We start from the raw sequence: 23561 nt of genomic DNA on the forward strand, positions 1-23561 counted from the left end.
TCGTGGTGGGCAGAGTGGTGGGCCTTTTTATAAACCCTTGATGGCGATGAAATATGCTTTCATTAGTGTCCATATATCTCCTCATGTATTCATGTTTTAATGCACTGCTCTCTCCGCAGTTCCTTATTGCTTTGTGTTGTGTCCGTGACAGTGATACAGCTTTTCATTTATGATCGCCCTAAAGCTTGCAAGTGAGATATTCTATCCTTGGCTGGTTCTTCTGAATTTAAAATTAACCCACACACCCACAGGCCTCTCAGTTGATGATCAGGTAAAGGAGAACTTTCTGTATCATAAAGCAAGGAGTCATAACGCTCCAACCCTTCGAACTGTATGTGAAGTAGAAATGGTTTAGAATGGGGCGACACTCTAAGATTATAGATTATAGAGCTCTTAACACTCTTATGTGTAAGAGGATGGCACATGAATATACTGTTTCACTACCATTCATCTTGTTCAGTGCATAACCCTCACAATCTCTGACCTCAGACCTGCTGTGCCTGTGAAGTTACAGGTATGTAGGAAGCACTCAGGGAAGTCTAATTGCCGCTGTAGTGATTTATCCTCCCGTAGACCCTCTAAGAGCTCTCGAACGCTCAGATACTCTCGTCAACAACACATTCCAGCAGCTTTAATCACAGGGACCGAGTGCAGACTCGCCATGGAAATGCTTGTTTGTGATGGAGAGGTGCAGTGTGGGGAAATATTTGATGAATCTCTGCAGAAGTTCAGGTGAAATAGGTCTGATGTTGTTCAAGGTTCGAGTGACAGACTGCGTGACAGTACTCCCAACAAGCTGTTCTCATTTGCTGTTTATACTTGTGCATCTGAAATAAATGCATTGTGATTCATTTCTAACCTATTTTATCATGAGCCAGTAGGCTGTTGTGTCTTGTGTGATCTATTAGCTGCAGGCTGTTGTCCGTTATATGAGGAAGTCATGTCTCACAGTATAAAAAGCAAGAACGACCGCCTAGGGAGGAAGGTTGGGGTGGTGGACAGGTCAAACAAACAGGACTTTGACACATGAAAGAGGGGTTTGTGTCCCATCTGATACTAAAAAGTCAATGCTGAATTATTTTAAGTCATGTTAGAACAAATTGTCAGGTCACCGTACATTATGCTAAGAAACTAAACTTAACCAAACTGGTAGCATCTTTTTTCCAAGGATGGCGAAGGCATGACCTGCCCTACTCTGCTGATTGTCTATCCCCGACATTCTAACCCTAACCAGTCTTAGTCCTCTTGCCTAAACCTAACCAACCCAACCAACAATGGCAACGACTACTAGGGAGAGTGGGGTGGGTCATGCCTTTGCAATAAAAGAAATAAGATAACTAGCAAGGGTGCAGAATTGTAATATATTATGGAGCTAATTTATATTATACAAACAATGTGGGGATTTATGTATGAACTGTTATGAGGATACATTGTACCTGAATGCTGTTTGCTGAAATGGTGATGTGTGCAATTTGACAAAGGCCCTACAAACTTGAAATTTTAAATCAAGCTGTCCCTGATAACATTAAATACTCTTGACTAAAGTTTTCTGTATCATTCATCAAGAGTTCAACTCTCAAAAACCCAACAAAAGGTTGGGACTTTATAAAAGGGTAGCTACCAGGTGCCAGACCATAAGCAAAACACAAACGCAAGACAAAGTGCCAGGCAGACAAAGCTTGTTCCAAAACCACAGTGGATCTGGGGTTAGCTTTTGCTTTTACTTTCAATGGTGATACAGTAGCCAACAATTCATACACAGTATACCTTAAAATTTGAGGATTTACTACTTTTCTCTGTTTTCTAAAATTGTGACACAATTCACAGACATTAATCTGGACGTAAGATTGCAGTGGGATTTTTTCCATATATTCTGACATTGATGAAGTAAGCAATTTGCTCAATTAAAAAATAATCTACACATTAATAGATAAGGAAAATAATCATTAGTCACAGCTGTCCTGGCAACACTGACTGTTAATGTACACATTCCTGCTAAGTTAATTCACCAAATACAGACACATAATCCAGTATACTGTACATACATTAATAAGATACACTGTATAAGTGTTGAAGTGAATACTTAGTAGAGGATTATCAGAGCTGAAACTGGGTTGTCCAGCCTCCGTCCAGAGAGGGAATCAGCAGGGCCTCGTTTGTTGGAGACGCTGTGGCAGCTCCCATTTCACCTGGGTTCTCCATGTTTAATTGGCCTCATTATGTGATTAACTTTGCAAATTTACCCCTTACCCTAAAGGCACAGCTTTGAACACTGGCTGACCACAAACCCTCCCAAAGTCACTCCATCACCGAAAAACCACATTGTCAGCGTTTAGGCTGGCCATCACGTTCCACTGGGAAGTTTTCATTTTCCAGCAGAGATGCCTGTTTGCCTGCATTAACCTCGGCACCTTTGACTCAAAACACCGCTTTAAAAAGTGCAGTAATTCATTCCAGGATGATTAGCAATATATCATTGTTTCCTTAGAAATGCTCAGTATGCATATTATGTTGCTTATCACACTTTATATGCTTAGCATGATTTCTGCAAGCTCTGTAAATTGTTGTATTATGCATGAACTGTGTCGGTGTTTGTATTCTGAACCTTAGCCCCCTGCTTTCAAAAAGTGAGAGGTTTTATATATGAAACATAAATCTGTTTTATTTCAGGTTGCAAAATGTGCGCATTGTAATGCAGCAGTCTGTTCATCAGAATTGATGGATATAGGTGTTGCTTTTGGAGTGAGTGGAAAGAAACAGTAGATTGTCCAATCCAACAAACAAAATCTAATATTTTGAAAGCTCTGGTTGTTTGTTTGAGCGTTTGTAGATATTGGTTTCGTTTTGTTGATGTCCTTGGAGAGTAGCATGGAAAATGAAAGGAAGATGAAAAACAAAGTCCACGAAGTTAATCTATTCTGTCATCACTGAAATCTCACAGGTCCTCTGTGGGCTTCCTGACAGTTGGACGAAATGGCCAGTAAAGTGCCAATTTTACTAGACCACTTGTTATTTGTCAGCAAAAGTCATGGGTTGGCTTCCTTGTTTAATAACCAGTGGAGGAGGAGGTGATAAAGGGGGGGGTGCATGTGTCCATGTGCTGGGGGTAGAAGAGGAGAGGAGGGGGCAGCAGGGGTGGAGGAGAAGTTTACAAATGGGATCCATCATTTTTCATGCACAGGGGTGACATCCCTCCGTCAGCCAATTTCGCTCCGATAGCCCAGTCCCTTGGTTCATTGATATCTGCATTAGGGACCTTTGTTAAAGGTCTCATCTAAATGCATTGAAAAACGCCTTGCTCCCTCTGTGTAGCACCTTCCTTTAAAACTGTGTGCGTGCATGCATGTTGCTTGTGCAAAGATTTGCCGACTTGGCTTTGTCTACATTAAGGTTAGTCTTTGTGGCAGAGCGATGGTCTGAACCTGGAGAGGGAAAAAAACAGCCGGTGAGAAAAGCATCAACAAAGCCAGCTGCTCAGAGAGCTCTCAGAGCCACAGTTCAGAGTGTTTTCTCTCTCTGTTGTCTGTAATGTAATGAATTTAATAAATCTGCACAAATTAACAGCAATAAATGACCTTTGAACTTGTTTCAAGAATAGGCCAGGAGGCATTGTGAAGGAGCTCGTTTTAAATTGATATAAATATGACAGTGCCTTCTGTATGAAGTTGGTTGGAGTAGACCCATTAACCAAAACACTTCAGAGCCACTTCATTTGATTCCACTAAAAACACCACCCTTCATGTCCTGCACTTATACAGTCCTGCAGGTTCAAACCAACCTGACTGTACATCCCTTGCTACTATTAAGAAGATTTAATTTGCTATTCCAGTCCGTCTACTTTACAGAGCCATAGTGTGATATGGCAGAGGTGCCGAGGGGCTAATGTCGCTGTCAATCCACAGTCTCCTCAGCTACAATCTCATGGCTTAATTTCCACACGGATCCGAGTACCCTCGAGCTTCGAGAGGTCTCATTCACATACTCGAATCGAAATTGCCCCCAAACTCTCTTGTCCGGTAATTTCACAACACTTTGGCTATGTTGTGATTTGAATTTTAGCAGGCGTGCCTTCGTTTTAAACTTTTCAAGTAAAAGGCAAGCCACACACACACCCACCTCATTAATATATTTGATGTAAATGTATGTGGAGCATTTCATTTGCAGCTTTTAGGGAGTTAGGCTATATCTCCTCGCACTCTCGTAAGATATATTAAGAAAAGTAATTAATAAACTTGATAATCTGAAATTGACTAATAATTTGGTGCTTGAGGACATTTCCACAGTGTGGTTCCAGAGGGATCCCATTAAACGTCCCACTGTCTAGAATCTATAGTTGTGCTATATGATTCAGATATGTTGCCCTTGCAACAATATTGAAATCCACTTTCAAATGACTTTGGAATTAATAGTTTACGTTAAGTTTGTAGACCTTGTGGTACATCACAATAAGTGTTATGACGTGAATGCTGGTGTGTCAGAGAATGTTCACAAAGACAATTGCACTGGGAGCGTCTGTCACCGCCTGTCACTTGTTTGAAGAAAAAATGTGAGTGTTTGACACATGCTATTATGTTGTTGTCCTATTTTCAGATACGCTCCATGAGAAGACAGGCCCATTTTTTGTGTTCTTTAGCTGTTTGGTTTTCTTAAGATGAATTTAAGTGTGATTAACAGCACAGAGGCCTTGACCCTCGCTTGAATAATACTCTGAATCAAAGGCAGTGGTGCACCATTCTTAACGCTCATGGCCATGTGCTGTCTGTTAAATAAACTTATTGCCGCCACACTCTTTTATCATGTGAGGCGGAAATGTCAGCGCCAACTCAAACAGGCCCAGCCAAAGCTGCCGAACATGGCGAGATTGGATGTGATATCAGTGCAGGGGTCACTGACAAAAGAAATTGGGTTTTATGCAGAGCGTGCCTCAATACACAACACTCCCAAACCAAAGGTAAAAGCGAAGCCCTTACCCGCTATTTTCGACCCATCATTATTTCTCATAAATCCCAAACTAGCCAAGACCAGTGCCTTTGACAGCATGACTGATGAGTTTGCCGTCGTGAATGTCAAGAGAAATGGTCTCCCGCACCTTATCTCCCCTTTTTCTCATTGTGAGTGAGACTTGGGGTTTTTATGGAGAAAAGCCACGGCTGTTGTGATGAGCATTACCCAGTGATAATGAAGGGCACGCCGCTGTACTGTCAGCCTCCACAGACAGACAGACAGGCAGGAGAGAAGCAGGCAGGCAGGGACCTGCTGGCTGCTGAGAGACGTTGTCCATTCATGCGTTTATGTGCCCTTATGTCTTTATCTTGAGACCAGGATAAATGAGCATATTTATTTATTTACACTATGTCAGCACACAGATTGCCTTATCGGCCGCTGCCTTCGTTCACAGAGGGAAATGTCAAGAGATAATCAAGTCGAATGTGCCTTTTGTCAATGCTATTCATGGATCTCAAATTGTGTATTGAAATATTGGGGTGATCTGGTCTGTAAAATGCTCCGTTCTGACATATTTCTGGAGATGTTTCCATACTGTTTGATTATTCATATGATCCACCTTTAAACCACATACAGTTCCATATAGTAATGGAAAAAATAGAAACCATACATACTTAATGTTTGGGTTTTAACTCTGAAAGTCTTACCGCTCATTGAACAATTATGGTGTGTTTGAGTGCATTTGAAATTTAACCAAGTCAAGTGGATCTTTTTTTCAACGCTGCTTATGTTTTTGAAAAAAAAAAGAAAAAAAAAAAAGATTTGATGAGCCTGCTTTCTAGTCCCAGAAACCACCCACTGAGGCTAAGGGGCTTTTAGTGATCCTGCCTGTAACTGGCATGCACACCTGCCAGTACAGACGAAGGATAATGAGCTCGGACCCAGGTCTGAGCTGTGACTGTTAGGCAGGAAGCTGCATATTTATGACGGCTTTAAGACGCATTTATTGCCTAGTTTCCATCAGAACATTGTCTGCAGAGACCTGACAGCTTTCTTTAGAGATTAGACTCAGATGCCCCCTGTTTGGTAGCAGTCTGGCCAGATCTCTCTCCCTGCTGGTCTGTTCTCTCCTTCTTTTTCTCTGTTTTCTTTCCTCCTATCTTTATCCTCTTCTCACTCCTTTCCCTTCCCTCCCCTTTTCTGCCTCTCTCAGAAGTTTTCCACACTTTGTGTCACCACATGTCCTCTGGTTACACTGATACAAATCGGGGTTAAAACATTTGTTTACTGTGAGGGAAGGCAGAGAGAGAGAGAAACGGTGCTGTGCTAAATGTCAAGGATGATGAGGTGGGTCAGGCTGGCAGTGCTGTTGCGATTACGGCTGTCTTCGCACGGCATCATCACAAACCCTGACAACCACGCATCGACTGCACAATTTATGCTCGGGAGGGCTAAGTCCTTCCAGTTCCGCTGTTTCACCAAGAAATTAAATTCACATGTTATCTTTGAGAACATCCTTCCTCCTTTTCGTCTCCAATACCAGTGTCAGGAGGAAAAGAAATGTGCGGTGTCAAACTGCGCTGTTCAAACCAAAGAATAATGGATGCTGGCATATAAGGAATCATTTCTGTCTTTCTTGGGCAAAGGCACACTCATCTGCTTGCTGTTGATGCCTGCTTCCTTCAATAAATAACCAGATATATAGGTACTAATAGGCTTTCAAAAATACGGAAGAAAAGTTTGATATCATTTTTTTATAACTTTTGACCACAGAAAACCAAGCAGGTTGTCAACGATGCGGCGTGCGGTATGACAAGCTTGAATGTGCTCACGCCTACACCCCACGCCTGTGTGTTTGCCGAGCGTCTTGTGTATGAGCTATATGATTCTTTCATGAGCTGTGTGGTGGCTGGCCTTTCATAGGCGTGCTCTCATTGAGCACTTAATCAATACCTGTCATCTTGAACTCATCCTCTAAAGTAGGCCCCTGTTCTTTGTCTCCCCCCCGTAATCCATCTCCATACAGCTATTTGAATTTGTATTACGCACTAAGAGGACCTTCTTCACTATCAGAAGACTTAACAGATTGTTTAAGGGCCCTCAGTACGTATTTTCATAAGCACAAGACCCGGTTTATAAAATCTATACAAGGGCCTGAGGAGCTGGGGCACTGTGGCAAGCGGGGTAAGCCAGGAACGTGCGGAGAATTTCAGATTTGGAGGAAGGCAATTTCAGTGTCTTGGTTTTTCTGATTGTTTTGTTAAAGCTGGTTTTATTGCTGTTGCTCTGCTCTTCTGTCAGTCTATTTGCTTTGGGTTTAAGGAATCGCCAAAGGTAATTTATAGTATTTCCCCTGTAGGAGAGTATTTGATAAGGCACTTCTAAAGCTGGCCGGCTACAGCCACGAAAAAAGGGGAGACACGCTTTGGATTCGGCGTTGTTTCTAAATCACTGACAGCTTCTTGTGATTGTACTTTTGTGAGTCTATCTGTAGCAAAGACTGATAGTACTGTGGGTGCAACGCTAGAGTGATTGTAGTTTGTATCTGAAGTAAACATTGATAGTATTGGAAGACGCCGCGCATTTAAGTGCTTTTTCCCCTCCCCTTTACTCTATGTTCCAGTCCTGCAGCTCAGCCTTTTCAGAAACAAATGTGCAGTGATCCATGCTCTTAACACAGTTAAGAAAATAGTTTTTCGAAAATTGGACCTTGAAGAATTCAGAGCGGGTGAGTAATTGGAGGTCAATAGAAAGCAATGCTCCACGACAGAGCTGAACCCGCAGAGAGAGAGCGAGAGAGAGAGGAACGGAGAGGGAGAGAGAGAGAGAGGAGCCAGCAGAGTGTCAATCAGTCTGCGTTTTGCCCGCATTGCCCCTTAATTTAATCACTGTTTAATTACTGCTGTCCCCTGAGGGGCGCTCTGTTAGGTTCAGTTACTGAGCTTTTTTCCCTTTCCTCTGCCTCTGTCTCTGGGTGCGTATTTAGCCCTTGGACACTCTCTCTAAAGCAGGCCACTCTCTCAGAAGCCTCAGCAGTATTTCAACCTTACCTCGGGGCCCCCAGCGCAAATCTGCTGATGATAATGTCAAGGGCAAGCACATATGCATATGTGTGATGAAAGCTGCCTGCAGGAGGAAAGACACCACAAACACACAACTTTATCTGGCAGGGCAAGGGCAGGGGAAGATGGGAAAACGTCTTGAACTTACCACCCACTGCCCACCCCTTCAGGACTTCCCTCTCATGTTTGGATTTAACGTGAAATCCAACCCATCATTTAAAAAAAAATCACAGCTGGAAGAGGTGGTCAGTAGGACTAGGCAATATGTTAATATTACATCGATATCGTGACATGAGACAAGATATTGTCTTAGATTACTGATATCGTAATATCGTGTTATCTTTTCCAGGTTTTTAAGGCTGCATTAAGTAAATTATGTAATTTTCTGAACTTAACAGAATGTTTTAGCTGTTCTGTTATGTACCTTTACCAAGTTATATCCACATCCCTTATGATTATTTATTTTACAATCTCACCGTGTAATTATTTTGTGAAAACACCAATAGTCAACCCTACAATATCGTAGCACTACTGACATATTTGATCAGAAATAACTTATTTGATTTAATCTATATCGCCCAGCCCTAAAACTCACAGTTCAGATTTATGTTTTTTCTATTTATTAAGTTAGCAATGTTAGCTAAAACACTGTCAAAATGTTTTAAACTGCACTCTGCACAAAGAGTTTGACATGCTGCTGACCAGAATCGTGGTTTCTTTGTCTATTCATTCTTTTATTTATTGACATTATTTTGATTATAATTGTTTTAAATCCACCTCTGATTTGTGAAATGTTTGGCCGTTTGGCAAATTATTGGAATATTATGACAACAAATAATAGTGAAAACCACAATTAACTCTCTAGTTTCTTCAACTTTCACTCAGAAGCAAAAATGACCCTTTAAATTTGAAAAAAAATAATGATTTGACCATTTTAGCACATCAATTATGGATATCAACTGATATGCTAATTTTTTATCGTGATAACATTTTCAGCCATATCGCCCTGTGTAATGTGTGCTGCGATGTCTTTGGCCAAACACAGTGCACATGTTGTGGTTTCTCTGGATTACCACCACCACAGATCTTACACAGGGACCGCGTCGAGGGAATAGCTCACATTTAGCTCTTAAGCTACAGCAATCAATATAAATTTAGCATGGTAATGATCAGGTGCAGTGGGTGTAAGTCTCCCGTGCCTCTCTCTCTCCCTCTTTTCCTGGTACGTGCCACGGTGCTCCAGCTCCCAGAGGCCTGTGGGTAACACGGCTAAGGCTGCGCGCGGCACGTCAAATCTCACCTGAGGATTACAGCAGGGGAAACAAACAAACAAGGCTGTCTCAAAGTCTTAGCTACAGGCACAGGCAATAGCCGGCGCTGGTAATGAACCACTAACGGCACACACTTATGCACAAACACACATACACACACCTCAACACAGCTCTCAACCCTCCACAGTTCTCTTCCTGGAGCAGCAGAGGTATTTTAGAGTGTGTTAAGGATATAATGGGACAAATAGAGATGATGTGATGAGGGGGCTGTGTGTGTGTGTGTGTGTGTGTGTGTGTGTTTGTTTGTGTGTGTGTGTATGTGTGTGTGTGTGTGTGTGTGTGACTGATAGATGAGATGCTGTCTCTCAAGAGAGTGTCCACGATGATGACTATCGCCAGGGGAGGAGAGTTGAGACAGTTGTGGCTCCTGGGTATTCAGATTGGAGTGTTGACAGGTTTATTATTGAAGTTTTTTCCCACTCTTTCTATCACTGCATGGGTGGTGTCAGGGTGTGATAGTCACTGTCTTCTTCTGTACTTTCTTTCTTGACAGACAACAAGTGCTGTTTTTCCACTGGCTTGCCACTCTGGCAACCGTCTCTAGACATCAAGAGTAGACAACAGTAATGTAGATTCATTAAAACGGCGTAACACTTAATGTTTCGCTGTCTATTTTTACAGTCAGAGTTGTAAAGAATTTTTACACCATGACATTCAGCATTATCGCCAAACAGAAGCTGGCTGGAGGTTTGTGCCAAATGCAATCGTTGGCTCGCTGGCCTCGTTTGTGTCAAGCAGGATGCCTAGCCAGAGAATCAAAGCCTGTAATGCAATTGACGACCTGCTGCCTCTGACATTAATAAAGATGGAACATGTACAGGAAATTAAACTCTCACTTTCCTGTTGTAATGAGATCGTATCCATCATGATACTGTTTACCTCACAATCAGATAAAATGATCAAATTGAAGCTCAATCAGGGCCTCATGCAATGCCATCGCTTGTAACCTGCTGGCATTACTCTTCTAAATGGATGGAGAAGTGAATGAGATTTAAATAAAGACTCTATATGTTAATGGGCAGGGTTTAGCTCCCCTGGTGATCCACTTTCTGCACAGACAGGGGGGAAAGTGTTGGGGGGAAGGAGCATGAAGCCGGCATTGAAGATGAATGTCGGTAGTTGTTGTGTTATACACATTTCTAATCTCCTTCTGGCTTTAACCCTTTGAAACCTGGATTGACGTTGCTTTTCTTGTGCTGTGTTCAGATTTCTTTCACAAGTATTTAAACCTTTGATATCTGAGTAGGTTAGTTTGATTTCATAGGGAAACATGGAGGGGGAAGACAATGAGGAAATTAGCAAGACGTCCCACAATTTGCAAGAAATTACTCAGTCAAGAACATTATGTTTAAAAAGCTAGAGGAACATTTCTAAAACTTAACAATGTTTATGATTCTCATAATTATAATGTTTTTAATTATTTTAGAGAATTATAATGATTATTATGGGCTTTTTTTTAGTAATTTTCAGGGGTTTTTTTTGGGTGCCTATGCTGCACATTTTCAGATAATTTCCTTGGGTTTTTTGTGTTGTTGTTTTTGTGGCGGTTTGATTCTTTTGTTTCTAATTTTCAGGGTTTTGTTTGTACTTTTCCAAAACTAAAAGAATTACAATTAAAAATTCAAATGATCATAATTACTTTTAAAATTATTTCAGATCATTATTATTATTTAAAGCACTTTTTCTGGTCATTTCTCTCTTTTTTTGGTGCTAATTTTCAGGTAATTTTTTTGTACTTTTTACTAATTTCTTGCTCATTTTTGGGTCAGTACCCCTCAAGTTGTTCTTAACCTTCTTCTCATGATTTCCCAGAAATCAAGCCTATTTGAATATATTTCAAGGGGTTAAAACATACAAGAAAGAGGAAGGTGGACATGTTGACCTCAGTGAGCATCTCTGTGTCCCGGTTGGCCACAAGAGGGAAGTAGCTAGCTACAGAGACAGAGCACAGGCCACAGGTTCATAATGGTGAGATGTGAGATATACTAACTAAAGCGTATTATCATTTGCTTTACTTTTACAGATCACTGGATTTTTTTTTTCATTACATGAGCTTATGATCTCTGAGAAGAGGTGGGAGTACGATGGACAAGGAGATGAGGCAATGCAGACTTTAATGGTATTGGCTTTTATACGTAATAAGGGGGCACTGATCAAAGGTTCACAATACTCAAAAGCAGCTAGGTTGCACTCAGGAGGGGGACCAAGTGCTCTCTAGCCAGGCTGAGCAAATTGCCAGATCAGCTAATCAGAATTCAACTGGAAGTTGTAAGTTAGTGGAGACTAATTGAAGACAGATTTAAGGGGCATCCATCTGGATATGGCAGCCCTCTCCCACTCTCCTTAGTAATTTCTGGTGAATATTAATAATGTTTTTTATATAATAGTGTATGTGTGGAGTGGGGAAGGGGGAGGGGGGAAGGGTCCTCCAAATGAAGCAACTAAAAAGCCTCAAACGTACAGGGTGAAATTACTCAGAGGATATCTCAAGCAGACTATCCATTTACTTGCCTTCTTCACTCCTCCTGGGCAGGGGGAGGGCAATTGGTGGAGGAGCCATGCACTTATGAAAATCAGCACATGTGGGATGTTATCAGCACCTGCTCAACATGGGTATATGAGCCAATTAAACAAGTACGGTTGTATGTTGTCCTCCACTACATGATTAGAATCAGAATCTGCGCCTGTGTGGTCCTTCTTGACCTGACTTGCGTTACGATTGAATATTCCCTGGAAAAAGATTTAGTTAATGAAGAGTATTGAGCCACAGCCTGATCAAGAAGTAGGCCAGGATGGATGCAACTGCAGATTAATGAAGTCGTAGAGATAAGAGCGGATTGAATTTGCATAAGACACTCAACAAGAATTAATAGTATTACATATGTAATGTGGGCAGTGTAAATGCTGTAGAATAAATGGAGTTCTAACCTGTAGACTGAGATTTTCTTCTGCAGCCAGGGGTGAAAAAGTACTTAGATCCTTCACTTAAAGGGACAGTTTACCTCCAAATCTAAAATACAGATTTTTCCTCTTACCCTCAGTGCTGTTTATCAATGTCAGTTGTTTTGGTGTGAGTCACCGAGTGTCCAAGATATCAGCCGTAGAGATATCTGCCCTCTCAAAAATAAATGGAACTAGATGGCACTCGGCTTGTGGTGTTCAAAGCACCAAAAAATACATTTGACAACACTAACATGTCTCTTTTTTAGAGATCATGACCCAGCTACTCAAGAAAATCCACAGACCTTGTTGCAAGCAGTTTCATAAAGGAACTACTTTCTTTCTACCAAACTAAACCCACTAACCTTACCAACATGCAGTAGGAAACGTGCATCCATCCCTAGCTCACCTAGCTCCACTGAGTTGGCTAAGGTTGCATCTCAGGTGAGGAGTATGACATTAATGTTTACCAAACTATACCCACCAACTGTATCACCACCCAGAAGGAAGTGTGCATCAACTCATGGACAAGAGGTTTATGCCTGTTACAGTGTAGAACTGTAGTGAAGTTGACGTATATTGTAGCATAAAATAGAAATACTCAAGTAAAGTACGACAAAATCATACTTAAGTGCAGTACTTGAGCAAATGTACTTACTCTCCACCACTGACTGCAACCCTCAGTTTTAATGGTATTTTTATACTTAGTTGATAGTTGTGACATCAAAGTCACAGTGAAACAACAGTTACAGTACCTCTATCTTCATGGACCTCATACAGGGGCAGGATTTAAAAATGAGAAAGATTTAAATCTTTGAAACTTGATTAGATAATGAAAAAGTAAGCAAATATAGCATAGTATAGAGTTTTGAAGACATATGGAGCTGTAGGACTGTTCACCTCCAGCTTTACCCCCCAACACCAGAGTTAGATCAGGAAAAAGAGGATAAGGGTTATATGAATAAATTAGACCTCAACTACGTTCTTTGGAAATGTTAAACAACAATGATGCTGCTTTGCCAACAACAAATGAGCAGTCAAGATGAGTCATCAAAAACATTTTCCATTTTACAGGAAGAGAAAAGGGAGGGGTTTTGATATAAAAAGCTCATAAAAAAATATTTAGTATGTAAAAAGAAACAAATGAATACTTGAACACAGGGACACGGGATTGGAACTCATAAAATGTATTTTATTTCACTGTGACTTGTGTTTTGGAGCATTCATGTTGTTAAAGCCACAAAAACAGATTTTTCTTCACATGGTCTTTGCATGATCCATGTGTGCAGTTTCCATGGATTCAATTCTGTGACCCTACGACATCATTTTTTTTCATTGTGCTTTACAGTGGATCCAGATCTCACAGTGGAAACACCAGGGTGAAAAGAACATCGTCAATATGGCATTCACAACTGCTGTTATTTCCCCCGGGACTTAGAATCACACATTTGAAACAATCCTCCAGGGAGATATTTAGACAACAGACCTATCCAAACTGCTGGTAACTCAGACCTTGCTGTCACACCGCTGCCTTTAACAGACTTTAAAAAGGGAAAAAGAGGAAGAAATAGGTCAATAGATGTATCAGCTGCCACAGTCTGTGATTTTATTTGTGTCTTTTGCACAAAAACATGTAAAAATAGACACAAGAACAATAAAATTGAAAAAAATACAATAATGTGTATGTACTGTATGGTCAGGACCTTATAGGGTCATCAGAAAGGTCTGTTTTTATTATTTTTGAGAGATGCATATTCTGTTTTCACTGTTCCACATCTTTACCTGAAAGAAAACTGACAGAGAGGTATTTAGAGAAAATGATCAATTCTAAAAAGCTGTCATCTTGGTTTGGTGATTCCTTTTCCTTTTAGGGTATGATTACTGTTCCAGATGTCAGTGATGATGGAGGCAACAAGGAGGAGTGTTATATTAGTCCCCAATGCCTGATAACCATAGTACCTTTCTGTTTTACAACCTAACTTTTTCTTCCTCCATGAGAAGACATTTTCACTATGTTGCTTTGACATGCCTGACTGCTTGGTAGCTGTTGTAGAAAAAAAAAAAAAAAAAAAACTCCCACCACACCGACAGGTGTCTGATTTCTATTCCCACGGCAAACGCAAACCACAGCTAGATGCAGATTGCCTGTGGAGATCACCATTTGTGCAAAATAATAGTGTATCTGGAAATACTTGCCCAGGGACAGTCTGCAGGCCTTCAGATGAGATATGTGTTTGAGGAGAAATGATACAACAGTGATTGCCGTAATGATAGATCCATAACCAGACATTTTTCATAAATGGAAACTCGGGTTCGGGCCTGAAAAGAATCAAGAATGGGTATGTCAGAGTGTGAGACAATTTAAAGAAAATGTTTTTGTACTAAATTGCTGCATCATGGATGCTCGGGATGCTTTACGGTAATGGAGTTCACGCCTGGGTAGAATCAGTCAATCCGTGAAAGTTGAGAAAGACTCTTGTTGACAGAGTAGAAGGCGTTTGAGCAAGTTTCTCTTCTGGCTTGTCTTAAATGTTTTCTTTTGATTGATGGATTTACATTAGACATAATGCACAGCTGACGCGTGAATAAATGGAATACTTTCTACTTAACACTTAAGGTATATCAAGGCGCTCTCTCAATGCCATTTTCTTCTGGTTCTGCAAAATGGAAGGTCTAACCTGAGGGTACGACAATGTGATTAGAGTGGGAAGTCATTCCCCTCCATCCTCAAGGCCACTGTGATAAAAATATAAGTAAGTGATTAAGGAGTAGAAAAAGCTTTGGTTCATTTATATTTTATACCATTTGAAAAAGTAATCTGACCTATAGACGCTGTGGCTCAAACTAGATATGGAAGAAAAGAAACGGACATCTGTCTAAGACTGCTTAATTTCAGTGGAATTACTGCATTATTTACATCATTAAAAACCCAGACTACTGTATAACCCATATTCAGGGGACAAATGCACTACTACAAGGTTGGAGATGAAAATAAGGTGACAGCATGGGCACTTTGCAAAGAGATATCTTAAATCAGCCTGATCAGTCGAGCATAATGTGATGGTTATTACATTTAGGCTGTATATATGGATATCTGTCAGGGGATATGGCATGCTGTTAGTGTGAGATCACATCACATACACTGGTTGAACTCCATGCATTATTTGTGCTGGGATGTGTCAGTCTAATTTTTCACTGCATTGCCCTCGTGGTTAATAATTAGGTGTTTTGCAAACACTTATTTTCTTTCAGTTATGAGAGAGTCAGTATCTTCACCTGATGATTATCATGCCAGGGATTCAGCAATTAGGTGCTTAATTCATAACCCTTCATTAACTGACTATTGGCCACTTAGGGGCAGCAGAAATAAGCTATAAACACTTATACTCATAGTATCACCTTTTTGCTCTGATATGGTCTCAACCTAAGCGAAATAAATGGCTCTTTAGCAACCAGCTAGTTGCTTTGTCTGTCTGCTGTTTGGTGCTGTTGTGCACATTGGGGTATTTGAGTAGTTTTGCTGAAAACAAAAACAGCTGCCTGCTGTGACTGAAACTGAGTGAGTGAACCAAAACAGTAAATATACAGTAAATTTGTGGGATGGAAAACCAAAATAATGACCTGAAAAAGGCACGTATATGAAATAGACAACAAAGCGAGCACCGTCAATATGAATATGATATGTCAAGATGACACTGGACAGATGTTAAGTTTGGGAATGACAATCAGGTTGACAATATTTAAATGTCTGAGAACGTTAAAATTTCACGTTGTGTTGACGTTAACATTATGACGTTTTGCAGATGTTGGGCTTTTGTTTCCATACTGTGTGACTAAATATCGTTATTCTGAGTCAAGATGATGTTGGCATGAAATCTTTGGAAGGTGTTGGATTTTGGTTACTTAACAAGACAACTTAAAACCAACAAAATATCAGCATAATTTGTTGTCAATAATCTACATCAAATTGATGTTTGCATTAGATGTTTTTGGTTACCCAGCTTCACGGCTTAAATTCAACTAAATAGCAAAATTTACTGATGCCAGAGGCCAGTTTGGAATATTTTTGCTTTAACTTATCATTAAGAAGTAATTGTGTGATTATTTGATGACATTTTTCGTGTGCAACCCACAGCTGGGAGATTTAAAAAGCATCTAGCAGCATCTAGCACCTAATTCAAACAGAGAACGGCATTTGAAAATGTCCACGAATTTGGAAACAATGAGGTCGAGAAGCTCCTTACAATCCGAGCACATGTCACGCCCATCACCCCTCTTTTGCTTCTGAAACACCAACATGCTATCTAAAATCACACAATGGATCGGCATTATGCCAGCGTTGTTTGGTTCTGTATAAAAAAGTGAAGGTGGCATAAAAACGGTCTTTGCTGCAGTAGTATTGCGGGATCTCTGCATAAAACAGGCTGTTGTAAGAATCTCCAGCAGCACCAATGGCAGATGGCAGAACTCAAGTAACCATGCAAAACAACATGTAGTGTATCCTTGTTGTTATTGGTTGCTTGGCTCAGAGAGATACGAAAAATGATTCGATTGTCTTTTTTCGACAGTGGCACCAACTATACAACTTCGAAACGCAAGAAGACAAGTTGTTTTTTTCCACTTGAAATACCCCACATTGATAAACTGCAGAGTCTCTGTATACTTCCCTGTGGGTTTGTCAGTCTGAATGGCTCTTTCTATTGTTAATTTAAACATATTGATTATTGTTGCTTTATTTTGATACCTTTACATTCATATGTGTAATACTTTGCAAATGTGTTGGCTAAGTTGTTACTGCACACCCATTTAGCGGCAACACACAGTGTGGTGCTGTTTTTGTGCAATATGCTGTTACAGTGTTCAGTATTCTGTTTTAGTGTTACTACCCCCATACACATTCTGCTCTGCATCAGGAAACCAAGGTGAATCAGGAGTCTGACATGCATTAACTTTGACCCTGCCCAAACATTTACATACACAAAACACAAACCACGTCTGTTGATGCCCCCATAAACATGACACATATGTGATGTGCCTGTCACACACGGGCCATGTCACTGTGACCGTGTGACATTGTGACAGAGCACGCATACCTACTTTGTGTGCACATGTAAGGTAGATGGATGGGGGGGTTGCATTTTCGGGTTTTTGATGAGTATGATTGCGTGGGCGCATTTATGCTGCCTCACTTTGACAGCGCTGGTCCGGCTCCATCCTGCAGGTCAGCTGGGGTTTAATTGTCAACTTTAAATATTCATGGGAACATTGAGTAGATAAATGAAGGTATAAGCGCACTGTAAAATTTTCAATAGGTCAGGTGTCACTGACTTCACCGGATACAATTTACTGTATGATCCGACATTCGCTGCAATGCCAATTAATATGTTAAGAGCATGAAAAGAAACCCTAATGGCATTTTCCATTTATGCATTATGAAGTAATCCACAATGAGATGGATCCCGTTAAGACTAAAGGTGCTCTGCAATAAAAAGGAGCTCTTTATGAGGGTGTTTTATATAGGTATGAATCTATATAATTCTAACATAGACTCAAACCTTTGATTCTTGCAGTCATTACTTTTTACCTGAGCATGTGTTCCCTCTTGATAACCCGAGCACAGTGGTCAAATTATTTTACAGTTTATCATTGTAATCTTATGCAAAACATTAGCTTATAATAGTTATATGTTAACCCATTTAGATTGAAGAATGACATGTTATATAAACTATGGTTAAAATACTGGGGACTGCCTAAAAATACACACTCCCTGCAGTTACACACCCAATTGCCAGAAAATAGTAATAGTAATAGCAATGTCCATTTCTGTAAACCACAGATATGTTGTACATTGTCAACAATGCTGTTCTCATTAGAAAAAAGATCATATTTTGGCTTAAATCAACCATATTTCATGGCACAAAAGATCATTTGAAAATCAGGGGCAGGTCAGTTAAAAAAACAATGAAAAACGTTTTTGATGGCTCTAACGCCAATGAGAAACACTGCGAAGGGTTGGTAAAAACCATGGGATTGGAGGCTCAAACGCTGCTGGGAAACTGAAACTAACTGCAGGGAGTGTGTATTGTTGTAAAAACAGAACTTTGAAGCAATGGATGTTTGTGTTTTGGATAATCGGCTATTTGAGAAATGGACTTTTATTCAATGGGACATTTTAATGGGGTTCTGAAATTTTGGGCTGACTGACAATTTAATGATGAATAACAATGGCTTGCGCTGAAAAACTGGACTGACACTTGCTATAAAATGCTATTTAATAATGATAAACTAAACTGTAAATGTAAACTGGGAGTGTTTATATTACATCTCAAGAAATATACCTCATATTACAAAACATTATGCTAATCACAACTTAGCTTTAGTTCTGTTTGCATAATCAGATATAACCTACTCACTTTAAACTGCATGAATACTACTTACCCTGAAACACACATATTTCTCTGTATAATTTCAACAAAGTCTTACCTACATTTAAAGCACAAATTTTTGGCAGTTATGTTACTGCTTGTGATTCTGCAGTGACTTCCTTTTTACATAGTTGATTGATTCTGACTGAAATGCACAATAAATGTTCCCTTACAACAACACTAATGCATTGCTAACTTCATTATTAACTAAGATGTTTTTCAGTGTTTTAATGGTGCAACCTTTTCAAAGGTCCAGTCCAGTCAGTCCCAGGTATTATTGGTATCAAGTGGTGAATTTGCAGATTGCAACAATTTGAAACACAAATGGCCCTATTTAGAGCTGGTGTTTGGTTTGTCCGTTCTGGATAGAAACAACATGGCAGACTCTACAGGACCCGTTCTGTATGTAGATATAAATGACTCATTCTAAGTTTATGAAAATACAACAATTCTAAAATGTATTCACTAATGAAAACATCTATTTCTGCCAATATATTCTATGAAATCCTACATACTGGACCTTAAAGTAAATGACTAGCTTGAAACTAGCTTGTAGTTACTTATTTTTAAGAACAACCACAAACACTGTTGGGTATACAACCCTTGACTTCATGTGAATTTAATGTTATTCATCTGTTTTGTAAAAGTGGTACAATATTTTTTTTGCCAATTATTTTTTTCTCTCCACACATCAGGTGTTTACACATGACCAAGTTAGAATCAGTACCCTAGCAACACAATCAAAGCCAACTTAACCTAACTCATCCACCCAGCTGTCCCCCTCTTGCCAAGGTTAGCATCCCCTCATCCTCTGTGCATCCATCCTTCTCCTTAATGGCTTATTTGATGATAATTAACCCTGAATCCTACAGAGACGGGCCGGTGAGAGATTGATGGCCTCGTCGGCCTGCTACACCTGTTCTGCCACAAGGCTCACAGTTACCAAACCACGGCCAAATATGACTGCCCCGGAGCCACGTGTGTTGATGTCAAAGACAAACACGGGTCCTCCCCAGTGGCCTGGGTGTTCTGTACAGGGCAACATTGTGACCACAACCTCTGATTACACTCATTATTCCACTCAAGGCTGGCTGCTCTGAGGGGCCATCCTGCGGTCCCTTTTGTCCCAATTATCTACACTGTCCCTTAAAATGTCTATTCATCTGCAGCGACACATCTTCTTGCATACAGATGTGCCGACTTACCGGAAAGCATATTTCATCAGGCCAGTCCTTTCGTCAGTGAATCCATTTAGGGAGAGGAAACAAGTACACATTTGGGAATCTGGCAGCACATGGGAACTGTATAATTGACAGTTGAAGTGAAATATTGGCGGAAGTTCTTTCATTTGAGTTTCTGCTGTTTTGCAGACACCCCTGGTTCACTCTGTATTGAGTTAATATGAACATTCATTTGCTCTTTTGCCATCTTGAAACCACAGCTTGGAGAAATATACCAACACATGTAGCACACTTGATTTTGTTGTCAGTGTTTCTCAAACTGTTTTTTGCTGTTGTAGATTACTGCTGTGAAAGCAGATCATCATGCCAGTGCTGAATGGCATTTCCAGGCTTCACACATGTGCTTACTATTACCATGAACAGATGTTAATTACCTCTTTTTTTCCCCTTCACTTTACTTGAGATGTTCCTCACTCCCGTAGGTGGAGGCTCTGGTCTTTTTCTCAGCATGTTTGGGGTGAAGCATAGGCCTCTGTCATGTTTGCTGCAGAGGGGCTTTCGGGACTGGGGGAATAATCGAATGCAGAAAAGTGTTTAATTTTTCATAAACAGAGGAACCACCGAATGCACACAACTAACAATGTACCCCAAAGCAGATGTAGAGCGTTTTTAATTTATGGAGAACTGAGCAAAATGGGCAGATGGAGCAAGAGGAGGTGGAGGCATGCTGAGGGACTCCACTTTTCTCTCTTCTCACCTCACAAACAAGAGAAGCCTGTAAGCGTGTGCCACAACACACACAAACACACTCCCACACAGCACTCAAAGACACGAGCGCATGCACAAACGCAGACGTGTACCACCCCCACCATTTACATGCACACTTCCCACCGCCTCCATCACTTCCACCACACACAGCAAACACACTTTTTCCCTCCACCGTTTCCAACACAATCCCACTCTCCTCTGTAACCCGCATCTAAACACATAAATACATCACCCTCCCTCCCTCCTTCCCACACACACACACACACACACACACACACACACAGATGCATATGCAACCAAAAATGAACAGCCCCTCACAGACACACACAATCAAATCCTTAGGGTTTGACTGGACCCGATTGAGAACACTCAGTAATGAACTGCCTCTTGCGCTCTACAGAGTCTGCAGGAAGTAGACAGGCTTCATTCTGGCGGGCCATATGTAGGTATGAATATGCATGGGAATCTGTCATACAGGCAACAAGCACTACATATATATGATGCCAAAGGTCGCCAGTGTGAGGAGTGAAATTAGCTCTCTGCTGGGCATTTGGAGACAAGTAAGACTGCGTATGTAAGCCGTGGGTGGACTGTGAATCATGCTAATGTGTGAATTTAGTCCTTGGCTCACTTTTAGAGGACAATATTGATTGAGAAGTTTGGCCACTTAGTGTTATTATTATTTTTATTAGAGGTAGAGGGAAAAAATGTTGAAGTCACTTGGCGCATGATGGAAATGCACCAAGGCCACAGTCAAGGCATCGTGGTCCACATTTATGTCATCCTGGCACAATTGTTGGTGCAGCCTCATTTGCATTTTTATCTGTAGAATATTTATGTTGGATTTAAACAGGAGCTTAAACTGGGAACGTATTTGTTGTATGGAAACTACAATAGCTGACAGACTATTTGAAATATTAGGGTGAATATCATCGGAATTCCCAAAGTCGGAGGTAGATTTGTAATGGCAGCCATCTATTTATATGTAATATAGTATCTATATTATCAGAAATGTTTCTGTTACTTAAAAAAAACAACAAATTTTTCATGACATTTTTCTATAGAGCTAGTGGTAAACGACAGTGATGAGAAGATTGTAGCCAAACGCTGCTTTGTTTCATGTATTTATCATTAAAAAATCCCTTCTTTAATGACAAATACAAATTATTGCCACCTGCTGGGAAAAAGATTTACTTCGTCTTATACAGAAAAAGAAATTATGTGCTGAATGGCCATTGGAGTGTAACGTTTTGGTCCAGACAAGTGGCTTGATGCAGCGCAACCGTTGTTTCAACTTCTTCAGTGTTGGTTTGGTGTGTCTGTGCCTTTAGTAATTGAAGGTACATGGTCGCTGATCTCATTAATTTCTTTAAGATACTTAATGAATATAAAACTGTAAAACTTTCACAGCTTTTCTTTTAATACAAATGTGCCTGAGGTAAAATCTCTGCACTGTATCGACATGATGCCAGTCACACTGAAGGAGCCTGAGCAGTTTTGCTTTATCTCAGCATCTTTTTTGCTTTCTTTTATTGCCGTTTGATTGAACAACCTCCCTCGCAGGCTCTGCTACTTGACATGATTTTGTTAGAGTACGATTTGGCCCTATTGTAGATGTGTTTCATCTCTCCCAACTGACTTGTCACTTCATTTCCTAACCCAAATTCTTCTAGTAAAAAAATAAAGAAAGAAGATATGTTTTTGTGAGCAAGCCTGCAGTTCCAACAAGCACAACTATCTCCAGCTTGTTAACTATTTATTTGAGGTGACATTAGACCAGCATTATGCTTCACCAAAACACATGTGTCCCCAGGCATGGCCCAGACGGCCTCACTGTCCCGCAGTCTCTGCTGTAAATTCCCCACTTAAAATTTCATGATCTCCGCTCTGCAGGATACCACTTCCATCATGAAAGAGTTCTCAAACCTAATAACCGTTACTACTCTGGCGGAGCCATCAAAAACCTATTTGTTTCAACAAAAGCCCTCTCCCCCATGCAATGCTGCTGGGTAATAATGCCAGATAGGTTTTAAGGGCAATGAATTGTGGAATTACCATTTTCTCCTCTCTCTGTCTCTGTCTCCCTCTTTCCTTTCTCTCTCTCCTTTCTCTCTCTCAGATCATTATATTAAACACTTAATTATTCATTGGTAATGCCTGTCATGGTGAAATATTGTCCTCTGCCAATCTGAATGCATCATACTGCCGAGGCCTGCCTCTCTTCCCGAGGTTAATGGCACAGCCCTCACTTGCATTAGCTTGGCTAAATGCAGTGCACCTCATAAGTCAAAGTTCCCTAAGTGAGTGGAGAAGTCATCACCTCGAGCGCTCTCTTTTTCTTTCTCCTTCAGCATGTGGGTCAGTGAGATCATCCTGCCCAGGAAGTAACTCTGAACACACACACATACATACATGCATGTCCACATAGGATCTTTATTGTTTCATCTGAAGGATGGTTTGGGCTTGACAGAGTGGTTGCAGCGTGCCATCAGGGCTTTTAAAGGTGAGGGGTGAATGGATCACTATTCATGCAGTGCACTCATGGACTGAGCATCCATAGATGGCTCCTATAGGGTGTAGAGTATTATGACTAAATTATGAGACTGACATTAGTCATTCCATACCACATGTTCAATTTGGACAGACATAAACAGTATTAAACAGATTACAGGAGATAGTGGTGACAAGATCTCTCAGGTCTGATGCGAAGATGCATGGCATCCTCTTTGTGTTAATACACTCTGGCATGCAATATTTCTTCAGCAAATATGCAGTGCTAACAAAAATGATAGTTTTGTGCACTTAAGCAAATTGCATGTTGATTACATCTTCCTGATATTGCTAAAATGAAATTTATTTTATCATCGGTTAACAGGGTATTACACGTAATAAGAAATCCTTCCGGGATTA

The 23561-nt window shown here is 40.5% G+C and overlaps 1 protein-coding gene across 1 annotated transcript in view; it reads left to right on the forward strand.

The window, feature by feature from the left end:
- The window catches only part of dcdc2c (doublecortin domain containing 2C), a 40151-nt gene extending 26297 nt beyond the window's left edge, over window positions 1-13854 (forward strand). The window contains exon 12 of the mRNA XM_088087429.1: window positions 13626-13854. The gene's annotated coding sequence lies outside the window, so the exon portion shown is untranslated. The remainder of the gene's footprint in view (window positions 1-13625) is intronic.
- Window positions 13855-23561: the final 9707 nt, after the last annotated feature.

The sequence above is a fragment of the Plectropomus leopardus genome, chromosome 14, assembly GCF_026936395.1.
Source record: "Plectropomus leopardus strain MGB_pleo_1.0 chromosome 14, ASM2693639v1, whole genome shotgun sequence".
Lineage (NCBI taxonomy): Eukaryota > Metazoa > Chordata > Actinopteri > Perciformes > Serranidae > Plectropomus > Plectropomus leopardus.